This window comes from Aptenodytes forsteri, unplaced genomic scaffold, assembly GCF_000699145.1.
Source record: "Aptenodytes forsteri isolate BGI_AS27 unplaced genomic scaffold, ASM69914v1 Scaffold208, whole genome shotgun sequence".
Taxonomy (NCBI): Eukaryota; Metazoa; Chordata; class Aves; order Sphenisciformes; family Spheniscidae; genus Aptenodytes; species Aptenodytes forsteri.
In genome coordinates, this window is record NW_008794963.1 from 5,047,255 (window position 1) to 5,060,431 (window position 13,177).

Genomic DNA, 13,177 nt, shown 5'->3' on the forward strand with positions numbered 1-13,177 from the left:
TTGCTGGCCCTGGCATCAAACTGGTAGGAGTGGGATGGATTGAGGTTCCCCTCCCCCGGCATCTCTAGTTTAAAGCCCTCTTCACCAGCTTGGCAAACCTACGACCAAAGATGCTCTTCCCCTTCTCTGACAGATGGACCCTGTCAGCCCCCAGTAGACCAGGTTTCTCAAAGCGAGTCCCATGGTCTTTTCTCAAACATAATACAGTTATGTACATAAATACTGACTACTCAAAACAATCTCATTTTTGCACATCCCAGTCTGTCTCACAGTGTTATAAAGCTCCATTCATACCTGTTACATCTTTGTTCCCAAAGTAACTATGATGGTCCAAAAAAAAGGGGGGTGCCACTTCAAACAAGTGGCACAAAGAATTGGGGTGCCTTGGTGTAGGTTTCTGACACCACTCATAGCTAGCGGGCTGCATCTGTTGCCCCTCAAGTCAGCAATAGTCTTTCTGATAAATGAACAATATCAGGTCAATTATATGGTGATACTCACTGACTGGCATCCTTGCACTCAGACCTCAGAACTACTGAAAGTTTTCAGGTGAGTCCAGCTACCCAAGCAGCTTGGGAACCAAGCAGCAGATTTTGCTGCTGGGGCTGACAGCACGCTGCCTGCCACCAGCAGAACCCAGTTCTGCTGTTCAGGAGTTCGGGAGGTGGATTTCAATGGGGCTACAGGAATTTTTTGCTATTCTTTATTTTACAATCCAAAGCTCAAAGAGAATGGCTTTGACCCATAACATTCATGCTGCACAGCTCTAGAAGCACATTGCACGCATCCACTGACAGAAGAATTTGGGGTACGTCCATAAAGACTGCATTGCCATTAGCTGGAACAGGAGCAGTTCCTCTCAAGAATCCGGTACCTGCAAGGTCTCTAGAAGTCTTTTGTGACGATAATCTCATGCACATCAGTCTTTTTGGAACTACACTGCCTGTGACTCACAAAGTCTGTGCTGGACTCTGTCCTTCATTGTTAGCATAGGGGAAAAAGATACCTGGTATATAAATTAAGAAAACAGCTTAGAATTTATGATTTCCCTTTTTAATATCCACAAAGTAATCGTGGCAGGATAATATTGCTTTCTCATAAAAAGGCCTCCAGTGTAATATAAATGATGAATAAACATGGAAAGTAAAGACAAAGCCACCAAAAACTCATGAGGCAGGGTGCCATTAAAATGGGGTGAGGGAACTACAGAACTGAATTCCAATTTTATTTTAAAAAGAATCATGCTTCATTATTCCCAGTGAGACACTATTTTTCCTTGCCTGAATCACATGGCTTTTTACTTGGTGTAAGTAAGTCACTCTTTACGTAGAAAGACACATCTAGTCTAGTTCATTTAGACTTTCTGTTTTTTACTTGGCTTAGATGGCTAACAAACTCTCCCTTCCCTACGGAGAGCTGGCTTTACCTTCATTCGCTTTCCAATATGCTATTCAGAATAATTTTCCTGCTTTCAGGACTTGTTTCAGGACTTGGTCTTCAAACTACCTCATTATTAAAACTCCAAGTTACCTTTTTTTTTTTCTTTTTCCCAATACAAAGGAAATGCATTCAGAGTTTAAAGCTAAAGATGTTGCAAGCAGAGCCTAAGCGTTTTAATAAATCTTTAATTTAGCTAGATTCGCCACTTAACACTGAGTAGCCAAATTCCATGCATTAAGAATTATCTTGCTCCTCTTAGTTTCACAAGCAGTTTTTACGAATACAAACACTGTTTCTGAATTCCAGCACATTAGTACCTGCATCTGCAAGGATTGAGAGAACAGGCTAGAGGCTTGCACTTTGCACTTTTTATAGCTGTTTTTCTTAAAATTGCTTAGGACAGGATTAAGATAATTTGGCTGTAAAACCATCTCTTCCAAAACTTAAGCTTATTTTGGTGTCACAGAGAGCTGAATGGACCTAAACTGAAAGAGCTTTCGAAAAGCCTCAGCCTGCTCGTCAGTACAGTTGAATCAAAGGATCAACTCTATCATCTAGACCCGCAAAAGCAGGCAAGCATCTCGTCTTACAGCTGGTTCATTTAAAAAACCCAGCAAAACAACAACCCAGCTTTGGCAGAATAAAAGGGGTGTGTCTTCAGCATGGACAGTGCAGCAGGGTGACGAGGGGACACACTGACTAAAATCTGCCTGAGCTGGTGATTTGTAATGGCAAGAAATTTGTTCGTTTACAAATTGTAACAACTCCTTGAAGAGTATTTGGCAATAGAAAACAGTTAATCTTGTCTTTAGAAGAGGAATCTACACCTTTCACGGGGTTTTAAAGATGCTTATAGTCTGCCAGTGACAGTGTTTAGGCAATGTAGCTCCGCTTACCCATCTCTTCCCCCATTCCCAGAGCAACTGTCAATCAGTATTCCCACCCTTTTGTGTTTCTATCATAAATTATAACCAGATATTTACATTCACAGAACTGCTAAGACAAAATCCTCTGGCTAAGTTGCTTGTCCTAAGTTAGCTGCCCTGCTAAGGCATAGCAATATCTCTGATGAACTGATGAGCTGCCCATATCCAAAAATACTTTTCTGGACTGTGAACGGTTGGAGAGTTGCCTGCAATTGACACAGCTGGAAAGAGACAGTTTTGTTTATTAGACAGCTTTGTCAATCTCTACCAGATATCTCTATGTACAATGAGCCTCAAGACAATGAAGATGGGCAATTCCATAGTCAAAAGCTGGAGTAATAGCATTGCTTCAGCAGAGTTACTCTGGATTTACAGTGGGGAAAGTGAGATTGGAATCTGGACAACTAATAAGGGGTCAGTAAGTCCTTTTCTCACCTTTTTTCCCCCAAGAAAGACAAAGAGGCTAATAAAAATGGTACTGGACCAAAAGTAAAGTGAAGTGACAATGAAGCTAATAAAAACGATACTGGAACAAAAGCAAAGTGAAGTGGCTGTTGCACACCGTTAACGCTGCACAGTGTTCTCACAAAGAACAGGGAGTTTCCACCTGGGAAATTCCCTCAAACTCTATGTTCATCCTCATGAAAGACGAGCAAGCAGCCACGTAAGGGAATGCAAAGGGTACAACTGCTCTAAAGGAAGATGGACCTTTGATTGCAGAGGGAGAAAGATTTTTCTAGAATCAGAATTACTATTAATTTTAAATTTAACAATCAATGTAAGTGACAGATCTCTTAGTGGCCAATGCAGGCTAAGACATGAACACCCAATGAGAGAGGTTGACACTTGATCTTGCCCCAGCCCAGTGCAATAAAATCTGTAGTAAAGGACATTTTATAAAGCACACAATAGAAAATAGAAACAACAAAGCTTACACAGGAGCTCTAAGACTGCCTAACTTATACCTCTTGTAGCCCTAAGAATGCTCTTTAGTCTGGCTGTTTCCATACTAGATGATAGGTGTCTCTGATGTTAGCTATGTTGCATCAAGAGCCCCACCAAAATCAAGGCGACATTTCTAGGCAGCTTTTTGCAATGCAGCAGCCTGAACACCGGCATTTTGTTCCCACAGTCCAACACTGTGCACAGTGGTAGTGAAAGCAATGAGTTTTGCAGCCAAAATAAAGCCTCATAAAGTACTACCTGCCATCAGGACCTTGAGGTCCCTTTACTCTTCCTCCCTCCTGTCTCTCAGTGGATTCTTGATTGCTTTTACTTTTTCCCTCCCGCCCCTTGAAGTTTCCTGAACTTCCTCTTTCTGGATACCAGGAGACATGTTGGGCCACCAGCCCCTGTCTGCTCTGAGAACAAACCACTTGCCTCCTCCATGGCTGTGAGGTGTTTTGGCGCTAACCTCTACTGCACAGGACCAGGTGCTGGCAAGGGCCCCACAAGAGCTGAATAAGACTTTTAAGATATGATCCTGGGTTAGTGCCTGGACTGGCAACCCAGGGAGCAGAACGGGTAAGACTTGGAAATGCTACGGGAGAGAAAGAAGCCCCTTTTTAAAAACTTGTCTTCACCCTGTGAAAGTTAGAGTACTGTGGGATTGGAGCAGTCTGAGCAAAGTAGCTCCACAGCTAGTCCAAGACACGGCTGGAGAGCACTCCCCTAGCTTCCTGCACGCAAACGTGCAATGTCTGGCCTGACTTCTGAGACTGGGTGCTGGATTTAGGACCTGGCCATCAAGTGCTGTCATTAAATGATGTGCTAAGAATGGAGAAATGTCACTGAAGAACTTCCAAAGCTCTGATTTCATAGCTCATACATCCTCTTGCTGCCAAACTTGTTTCCAGAATGAAAACTGATCCCCTGCTCAACGGGGAAATGTGAGAGCACCTACATCCACCAGAAAGAAGAAAGGAAAGTGCCTTGGTCACAATCCTTCCTACTCTGCCTACACTGAACCTCAGCCAGAGGCACTGACTCTGGGAATGGGTTTCTTAAAAACTTTAAGAAACGGCAGACACCTGGCTCAGCTTCTGTATTTTAGTCGCCTTCCATTTCCATTATGCCTAACTGAAAACAAGCAGGTCTTCCATACTTGGCCATGATTCTGGATCTAAATAATCTCTGGACACCAACTGCTCTTGCCCATAGCGACTGAAATCAATGGGACTTCACACACTGGTGCGGGAGTCTCCACCAGAGAGTGATGATCATAGAATCATTAGGGTTGGAAGGGACCTTAAAGGTCATCTAGTTCCAGCCCCCCCCTTGCTATGGGCAGGGACACCTTCCACTAGACCAGGTTGCTCAAAGCCCCATCCAACCTGGCCTTGAACACTTCCGTGGAGGGGGCATCCACAACTTCTCTGGGCAACCTGTTCCAGTGTTTCACCACCCTCAGCATAAAAAACTTATTCCTTATATCTGGTCTGAATCTACCCTCTTTTAGTTTAAAGCCATTCCCCCTTGTCCTGTCGCAACAGGCCCTGCTAAAAAGTTTGCTGCCATCTTTTTTATAAGCCCCCTTTAAGTACTGGAAGGCTGCAATAAGGTCTCCCCGAAGCCTTCTCTTCTCCAGGCTGAACAACCCCAACTCTCTCAGCCTGTAAGATCAGAGCTTTTGTCTGCAATTCATGCATGCCTAAGAGTGCTAAAGAAATAATAGGAAACAACGAGACTAATAATTGACATATCAAGGAATATATATTCCTTTGTCATTAGATTATGCTTAGAATATATTGGGTAAAATTAATACAATTACTTTGAGTAAAAAAGCCTACAGGCTATCAGTACCAGTATTTATCTTTAAAGTCTTTTTATGCGTATTAATGACAACATCGCTTAAAGACTGATAAGTTATACTGATTTTACTGATGGGGAAGCAGAGGTTAAGTAAGTTTTTTAAGGCCACACAGCAAGTATGTGCTTGGATTTATAACTCCCAAATCTGCCTTCTGCTCAGTCCAGCAGGCCATGCTGACTCACTGTGGAATGCGTATTTCCAGCAAACTCTTAAGGGACAGGAGGAATCAAAAGCAACAAAAGGTACAGAGAAAGTAAGCATTAATTCTAAAAAATAAGTGTTTTCGGCCATTCAAAAAACGTGAGTCAACTTCTGTTTAAGTTGTCACACCTCACCAGTGTGTTACCCAGAAACAGGAGCACTAGAATAACACGAGGGAGATTGTTCTGACAGTGATTTTAACAAAACTGGAAGTCAGACACAACAGCCTTATGTCATGAGATTTCCAGTACATTTCCAGTAATGTGTGTCTGAGATTTCAAATGAAGTTTATGGAGATTTATCCCAAAGTGGCTTTAAAGTTCAGAGAAGCCAGAACTGTTCCCTTCCACGCAGATCCTGGCATCCACAAGACTGTAAGAAACCAGCAGTGATACTGTTATTCCAGCTTCTGGAAGACTATTTCTATGCTACTGCTCTATATTATGTAAGTCTGCTCCTTAGTGTTGGACCTATCTGTATGCACTGGAACATTTAAAAAAAACAAACCTGTTTTAAGCAAATTAAGAATTTAAATATTAATTTACTCCTCTTAAAGATGAAGTATTTTAGGAAAACTAAGAAAATTAAATGGAACTGACCCTGCAATTTCAAAGACCTTTTGTCAGACATTAACCAAGACGAGTGCGAAAGGCAGTGCCGATTACGTGACAATACTGTAACTAGACCGTCTGGAATCTGGCTCTGGAGTGGGAATAAAGAATTCATTTCCATTCCATTAAGAGTCTCCATCCATAAAAAGTTCATTTCCTTTTATAGGTAAACAGAAGGGAGATGCCCAACCTGACATAGCTCCCTGAATAATCAGGCGGGACTTGTAAAGGCCTTAATGCACAGAGCGGTTCAGGCTGCAAACTGCCTGCTCCATGTACCCTCTTCCGACTGCATCTCATTTATGCTTATGCAACTCATGTCATGGGATAAATCCCAACCTATTGCTGGCAGGTTCAAATTTAAGTACTTACAACAATCTTTTTTGTGCACTGAAAGAGAGCTAGAGACTGAGATTCAAGTGACAAAGAAAGTATCAACAAAGGAACCCCAGAAAGTAGAGAATAAAGAACTGAATGGCCCTATTTGAACTTGGCTTTGGTTAAAGTCAAGCAGCTGAAAGAGCTCCTGACCCGCATGTAAAAAATAGACGGGGAAATCACATATTCTGATACTTAATTTAGAACCTGACATTCTAAACTTACTCTGTGGGTAGTTAAGTCAGAACCAGACACTACTCTTGCTATGCATTATCATTTCAGAAACACAGCCCTCTGAGTCCCAGTATACAGAAACGTCTTAAATGATGTTACAAATAAAATTCACAATAAAAATCTTATTGTTTTTAGTCAAGAGTAAAAACTCCAATTCTGCTTATGTTTCTTGTTACAAAACTGGGAGTGTTTTGCTCATTTTGAGAGCTCTGGTAAAATGACATATAGATATCTATAATTGGAAGAATGAAAATGAAAAGATTTTCCCAAAACTGTTCTTTTTGCCAGGAGCATGTCTGCGTCTGCCCAGTTTTCCTCAGAAACATCTGCAGTTTCTAAGGAAGTTGCTAATCTCTCTCTCTGAATCTTTCTCCTTACTCTTTTTGATCCATTACTTTCAGCATTCTTCCTTCATGTGCCAAAAAGTCACACTGAACCTCAGATCCTAATGCTTGCTTGCCTACAACCCCCCCCCCCAACTGGGGGAAGTTACTCACATAAAATACGTTTTATGAAGAAAATATGCTCTCTCTTTAATGCTTTCGCCTACCACCCCCCCCCCCAACTGGGGGAAGTTACTCACATAAAATACGTTTTATGAAGAAAATATGCTCTCTCTTATGCACCAGTGGCTCTCACATATGGTTTGTGGCCTCCACACTGCTTACTAACTGGCCACACAGAGATAACAGAGATAACAGACTACACAGCTGACTCCACTTCTTCTCCCCCCACCGTTGCACCTGGTGCGCATCCTTGTCTCCTCTGTGAAGTGACAGGGCACAGCTGAAAAAGCCGAGGTACATTCACTAACTATGGTAGATGTGTAGCTGGTTCTACCAGCTCACTGACACTTGGCGGTAACTGGGAACCATACTGGTCTCATCTCTTAACATCTGTTTTGGCCTCAATAGACTAACTCTGTCCTACATCAAAAGTCTTGCAACAGAAGGGGAGTACCTCCAGTGGCGTATGTCCACTCTAGAGGCTATTTCAGCATCCTCTATATGCCCAGCATAAGCCTATTACGGAGCCATAGCCAAAAGAAGGGTGGTAAACGCGGGGCATCCCTGTATGCTGTTCTTGTGATCTGTCCTGCTGCTGTAGACTACAGGAGTCCAGAGGCTACAATACCCCATTCCATGGAGCAGAGACCGGTCTCCATCCAGTGCAGAGTCTCACAAGTGGTGCACAGACTCCTCATATCCACCGACCTAAACCAAGCTCAGCTTGCTCACAGGTCAGATTTCAGACATTTTCTAGTGAAAGCTGAAGCAATCTACACATGACTTAGTTTGATTTAATGAAAGTACCAAAAGAATCAACTACAGCGTTGGAGAAAGGAAGTAAAACTGAAAACAAGGCTCATACAACAAGGTTAGCTTCTTGTATCTTTATTAAAGGAAAGTGTAAATTAAAAAGATGACTACTACTCGTAGCAGTGAACTGGTGAATTGGATCCAACTGATAACCCTCTCTTCAAAATATGGGTCTTCCATCCCATAAAGAGCTTTCAGCATAGACTAGGCTAGACAAATGAAGGTATCTGGTAAAGAACAATGGCTCAAATAAGATGGGGGATAGTGTGCTGTAAGCAATGGAGATGACAAAATGGAAATAAGTTACAGGGAAGAAATATGTTTTATGAACAGAATCCTTGGTGCATAAGAAATAAGGTAAATCTCAAGCCTAGGTGAAGCATGATAGAGGCATGGAGTGGAGGGCAAGAGATGAAACGACGGGGAGGGGCAGAGTTAGGAACAATGCAGTGGGAGTGAGAGTAAATTTCTGGTAGGGCTAACTGGCACAGCTCCCCAGTTCAGGTCCTTGGGGTCAGATGCGTGCTAGCACTAGTACCAGGGCAGGGAAGCACATTGGGAATAAAGTAGCAGGTGCCTGGGTGCCAGCAGGAGGTGAAGTCTGTGGCCTTGTACCGTTATGTTAGTTAAGATTTAAAAACTGACTTGCAGTTAGATTGCTTTCTTGGCTTAAAAATACATATAAAGTATTCCTAATTGCTCTATTGGAGCATAGCTTGTTGCCTGGAGGAAGACAAGAGTTTTCAAAACTGTACACCTTTGAATTTCAGAACATATATAAAGGCCAAAACTTTCTACAAAGCTATCGTCCTGCTGGCAGAGTGACTCCAAATGCCCAATATGAAATTCCCAGGGTCCTGGAGAGCCTGAAAATGTAGGATATAGACACCTCTCCAGCTTTATTGCCAGACTGCCTTCTAATCCTCAAAGTGTTTGCTCCATCTGCAGAGGCTTTCTGGAGGACCAGGTTAAACCAAGGCCAACAGTTCCCCTAACCATTGTTGCATTTCACATGAAAAATGGACAAAACGACCAAGTCCTTAACTAAACAAACTGTACCATACTAGCAAATGAGTTGCTCACTTTGCAAAGCAGACAGTACAACTCTAAAAACCAAAGAGAATTGACTAACATTTTGAAACTGAAGAATTCACTTACTATCAAAATAACGGCGCTCGGTGGGTGAAGCACACCTTTGCGAGGTAGGTAATGTGATCTACACTTCCCGAACTGTATCACTGAGACCAAGAAAATATGTCAGTAAGCCAGTGCAATGAATAAAAACAGAGCTGGTGGTATACTAAATACAAATCTGATGACAAATGACAAAAACCAGAATTCCTTAAATCAGACTTATTTCAAACTGATCTCACTGGAGGCCTTGCTTGCTGTTCCTAATCCTCCTTTTGGCATAGGAGTGCACAGAGTAAGGACACACACATGCTCATTATCTGTGCACATTTGCAGGCTGTAATTCTAGTAAACATTAGATAAAAACAAAAAAGGTCCTTGAACTTTGAAATAAAGAATAAAGCTTTGACTTCTATTATAATTAAAATTTTTGAAAACAGCCTTCAGTTCAAGCCCCGTGTTAACCACTGGTGTTCATCGACTGACACAAGGATTCAAACCAATACCATAAATGGGAAAACCAGCCATTCTGTAAGGAACACGTCTGGCAGGATTGAGCAGTCCACATACAAGCCACGACTTTCAGTGCGGTAGTCCATTATTCTTTATGTCCACTACAGAAACTGTGCTTGCCAGCTTAAACCTATGGATGTCTACATACTTCATTTTTTATCTGAAAATATCTGTACCAAAACAAACCAAGCCAGATGTTCAGCCTGCAATGAGACAACAATATGAGGATGAGCATATGGCATTTCAATTCTTACATCCTAGCAGAAATCCACTGTCTTTATTAACTCGTTTTGTTTCAATATGCACGCTTCATTAAGCCAGCACAACCTTTAAACATTACTACCTTCACACCACTGCAAAGCTATGTCAGCCTTTCTACTAGAAAACTTACCTGCCAGAGATTGTTATTTGAAAAATTCCTCATACTAAGGAATTTGGCTTAATAAGGAATTCATATTCTACAGTTCAAAACAAATTTACTATGATTTTCTTCTTGCTTTGCATTAAGAGAATGTTATCTGTTCTTTTTTCTTTGGCAAAGGAAAATGAGATATTGTTGCATATACTTGATTCTTCATCTGGATTCCTGCCTTCTGATATTTAGATAAACATAATTTAATACACCAGAAATATTTAATGTTTTACAAAGAGCTTCTGTTCACATTTGGTAAAACTTCTTTTGCTAACCTGTGTGCAGAAGGATTCTTGTATAAGAGGAACCAGTTCAGCTTCCCCATGAGCAGCTGTTAATGTAGGCACACATTCAAACACGCAGTTGTCTGAAATAGCAGTGCTCTAGACGTTGAAAGTCAAGAAGGGCCAGCTCAGGTTGCAGGGCTGCATGGCCACCCCTGTGAGATGGTGTAATCACAAGCCAGTGAAATCCTTCTCCTGCTAGGAGGCTATTACTGGTCACTCCTCGCACTTCTTACAAGCATCGGGATTGGCCTTTAAGCAGCGATTCACAGAGGTATCACACTGCTCTGCCTCCCTTGCTGCTGTCTTGGCTCGCTGCATTCATTTCCATCCTATTTTCTGCAAGCCATACATACCACACAACAAATTCTGTTCCAAATGTCTCCTCATTTCTCCTTATCCAGAAGGTAGTTTAAAATCACAAATGGAAAGAACGTGTCACTTGAAGCCACGGTTGTGACTTGTTCACGCTTTTGACTTCAGAAGAAATTCTGATTTGTTGCTTCTTAGTTATGGCAATTTCCAGTAGATCTCCCATTCCCTTGGCAGTAATGAAGAGCAATAGTTTTGTCTCATCATAGTCATTAGGAAATACTGTTTGCTTAATGCTTAGTTACAACAGTGATTTACAAACTATAAATGCCTACAGCAGAGACACATTTTTCAGGGTTCTGCACATAGACTGCTTCAGCTGCAACATCAGAGTGTTAGTTCTGCTTTGCATAAGAGCACAGACTACACCAGATCGCTGTTAGTCAGAGGCTTCTAGTTTTCATCTCAGATTTCTCTGGCAGCGTGACCCTGGGAACACTTCGCTTCCTGGCAATAAATAGCAAAGAACTACCAATTAGTTGCATTTGTTTCCTAATACTCTATATTTTAAAAGCGTTCCTCCTTTGAAGCATCTGTAAGAGCAGTACAAAAGATGCCAGGTAACACAAAATTCAGCTGAAGTACTTAAATACATTTAAGGTAACAGGTGCATCATACTACCCTGCAAGTGCAGGTACAGAATTTTCTCTACTGTCACCAGAAATTAATTTCATAATATTAATAGAGATTCAAGATCCGTGATTCAACAGTATTTCAGCACTTACAAAATTTACAGAGAACTGCAGGTTACAAAACTGTGCAACGATGTTTGAATTCTTCTAGAAAGCCCCAACACCAGGGATGAGAAATGTAGCAACAATTGGCAACAACAACTTCTGTAACAGTTTGGATCACTTAGGAAATTTTACAAAGTGTATCCCAAGTAACCAATCTACAAGGATTAATGTTGAAATGTAAGAAAAGAACACTGAATGAAGGAAAAGCATTCTGTCCTAATTCCCCCACCATTTAAGACTTATTTTAATCACCAATTCAAATATGAATTTAACAAAGAGCTGGCTTCAGAAACAGCAACAACTTCAGAAACAAGTTAACTTGTGTGTCAGCTGAGGAAGAAATCAGTTCTGTTAAAAGTCAACTTCAGGTAACGTTTAAATATATGCTAGACTTTTGAAAATTCTGAATATGACGACAGTATTACCCTTTTTTTTTTTTTTTGAGTTTGCAGGAGTTTTCACTTGCAATTTGTACTTTCTAGTACCACTTTAAAATGCTATTGAATTTCTGAATAAATTACTTAATTTGCATTTCTCTAACGTATTATGACCAAATATATTTTGATTAGAAAAAGAGCTACCTAGCTAACTAGCCTATCTACAATACACTGGCAAGTCGATTATTTTTACTTACTTATTAAAAACGGCCAGAGAAATTAGTTGACTCATGCTAAAATCAAGCTCCAGATCAGCTACAGACCCAGAAACTGCCTAGATCTTCTGTTTCAACACTTTAAAGTGAAACCATGTTCTTCCTCTCATAGGAGCTTTTCATGACGATACACCTCACAGTGCCAGATCAGCTCCAGTAATGAAATACCTATTGTATTGTGGCAACCAGAGACAATACCTACCCATGACAGTCACACAACAGATCACCCCCTTCTACAAAGCAAACTACCAGTATGAGTGAAAACAGAAGCCCTTGAAGATAAGAAGATGTGGTACATGAACAAATTACTATGAAGTAAGATAGGTGTGATCTTGCCATGGAATAAATGTCAGCCCAGGGACAGCCCACTGCAGAGTAGCCTGTGTGCATCCATTTTACACTCCAGTTTACCTTGCACTATCTTGCTCACCAAGTTGTTTTATGACACTGGAAAAAAATCACTTCATCCCTCCATGATTGTTTTCTCTCTCAATTCCTTACTCCGTTTTAGCTCATGAGTCTGAGAACGGCTTGAGACAACAATCTGTTGTGGATTTGAAGAGCGCCTAGCAAAATGGAGTCCCTGGATCAAGGTATCTAGACACCACTGCAATAATAAATAAAAGAAATCTTACTGACCTACAGACAATCTAAACTGATCTATATCATTATGCTGAATCAGTGAACTCCCTATGACAACAGCTTCAAGAGGAAGTAGGCCGAAGTCCTCTTTCTGTTCCTGTAAGAAAGACAGATTGTATTCCTTGAAATCTAGTGTACAGGAGGTAAATTCATTCTTTAGAATCAACCTTTGAAAAGGAAGTCGTCGATGTTTATAGATATATTGAAAGGCACAGCTGTCCTTTTTCAAAACCAGAGGTATATACAGAACAAACTCCTCTTTTAGTCACACGTTTATCACATCCTTATCTCAAAGACTAGCAGCCATTACACAGTGAAGTTCAAACTGTGCTTTGGGTTTCTTTGGGTTTAAAAAGTGACATACGTTAATTTGGAACACACACACACACACACGATTTTTCAAAGCTTTTCAATGCGCAGTTCCGAAACTGCTTATGCATACAGCATTAGCAAAGTACAGCAAAGTAGGAAAGGCTACTTAAGGCTCAAGCTTGGTTTTCTTGGTTATATTTT

At 41.1% G+C, this 13,177-nt stretch overlaps 1 long non-coding RNA gene across 1 annotated transcript; it reads right to left on the minus strand.

Moving 5' to 3' along the window:
• Window positions 1-7,998: 7,998 nt before the first annotated feature.
• On the minus strand, window positions 7,999-10,340 carry LOC103895789. Its single transcript, XR_657375.1, has 3 exons — window positions 10,253-10,340; window positions 9,080-9,159; window positions 7,999-8,148 (listed from the first exon to the last, which is right to left on the minus strand). It is a non-coding gene; the product is annotated as an uncharacterized LOC103895789 (long non-coding RNA).
• Window positions 10,341-13,177: the final 2,837 nt, after the last annotated feature.